This window comes from Octopus bimaculoides, chromosome 15 (assembly GCF_001194135.2).
Source record: "Octopus bimaculoides isolate UCB-OBI-ISO-001 chromosome 15, ASM119413v2, whole genome shotgun sequence".
Taxonomy (NCBI): domain Eukaryota; kingdom Metazoa; phylum Mollusca; class Cephalopoda; order Octopoda; family Octopodidae; genus Octopus; species Octopus bimaculoides.
The window spans coordinates 52,216,597-52,218,476 of record NC_068995.1 but is presented as its reverse complement, the minus strand read 5'-3'; the positions used below and the strand labels follow the sequence as shown (position 1 = coordinate 52,218,476).

At 30.6% G+C, this 1,880-nt stretch overlaps 1 protein-coding gene across 4 annotated transcripts in view; it reads left to right on the top strand.

Annotated features, from left to right (window-relative positions):
* The window catches only part of LOC106870781 (chromodomain-helicase-DNA-binding protein 1), a 62,115-nt gene that overhangs the window by 30,835 nt on the left and 29,400 nt on the right, over window positions 1–1,880 (top strand). The window lies entirely within an intron of this gene.

The window sequence follows — 1,880 nt, the reverse complement described above, 5'->3', positions numbered from 1 at the left end:
TATATATGTATAAATTTGTTATAGAATGAAAGATAATTTCATTTCAGTCATTGAATACAGAATTGGTTCTTTTCAATGATTCTCTCCTCCTCCACCTCCTCCTCCTCCTCTTTCACTTATTGACTATTCTTGAATTCTTGCTAAGGGAAACTCTGGGATTCTTTACTACTGGGAACATTTTTTTTTAAAGAAGCTTTCTGTGGTTTTATTTTCTGCCCCTTATTTTTTTTCTTTTTGAAAAAAATAATGAAAAAAAAAAAAAAAGAAGTTATTTCCCTATTTCTAATACTTGCCTATGCTTTTTCTTATTTTTTAATTAAAAAAAAAAGTACCCCCATTTCTAGTTTGACTAGAATCCACACATGCACCAGCTATCTCTCTATTAACAGATAATTAAGTGCTCATCCATTGTATTTATTTATCCTATCTTATCTATTTTTTTCTTCCTTCTGTGTAAAACTCTTTGACTGCATATTCTAGCAACTCTCTTTCGTCTTAATTAGTTCTGCTGTAATTTGCTAGTATTAAGTAAGTGAATGCTTGGAATAATTTAATGCCTCTTATTTTGACTCTCCCAACTTAATTTTTATATTTAAAAAAAAAAACAAATATAATAAATTATTCTTTTAATAATCATTTTTTAATGTTTTCTGTTTTGTTTTCAATTCCACTGCCCTTACATGGCACTACTACATGGCTCGCTGCAATGCTTGGCTTGCTGTTTTGGGTTGCTAGTCATATGCACTAATTTTGTAGTTATTTGTAGTGGTGCTCCTTTGATTTTGAAATGTAGTGGTGGTTCTTAGTTGCATCGTTATGCTCTGTCTAACATTATACAAGACGTTCACAGATTCTACTTGCATGACAAAGCAGTTGATGCTGCTTAAACTGTGGTGTATGTACTGGGCTTTATACATGGGATATATTGATCATATAGCTGCATTTTTAGTGATTAATTATTGTAATAGTATAGCTGTACAATACTGAATGTCTGTGAATATATTATATATTGTAAATGGCTCTTCATATTTTCTATATTTTGTCGTCTAAATAACTGTGTTATATTATTATTATTACATCATTAATATTGAGAAGTTTTTAATGGAATTTTTTTGGTTTAAAAAATGAAGCGGGGAAGAAGTTATTATTATAGTTCAGATAGAATGATTTCACTCAACGTGTATTGACTTCCAGGATAATTGTTTCATAATTTTGCTGTTTTTAAATATATAAATGTTAAAATTGATATATTGATATATTAAAAAAAAAAAAGTTCCATACCTTCTTGTGTTCTATATGTGATGACAATGACCACGAGGCCTGTTCTTTTACTTCTAAAAGCAGTGTTTAACCTCTTGTCCCATCCATGCCCCACATTGATGCTGGGCCACCCCCCTCTCCCACCACCACCACCCAGCCACACGATAAAGAAAATTGCGTGTCACACTGAGAATAAGCAAATTGAGTACAGATTCAAAAGAGGTTCTAATTAAAACTTCATTGCAAGTTTATTCACTCGTTACTCATGCCCAATTCTTTGAGTGACTCATACCACACCAGAATATTACTATGTACCTCTGCCACCAGTGGGATGTGCACATATCTTGAGAAATACTCTCTAAAGAGAATTCTGCTTCTCTTTTAAAGAACAATAAAAAAATTTTTTAAATATCAGCTAGTGTTTTCAGTCATAAAATTTCAACTCAGATTAGTTTACCAGAGTGATTTATCAAGGACAAAATAACTGTATTAATAGGTTTTTTGTTTTTCATTAAGTGTTGATTTGAATTTAAATTCTTGTTTAAAAATGGCATATAAATGCATAATTCCAATATGTGATAAGGAATCCGATAGTAAAAAAAGTTTTTGCTATAAAAGTT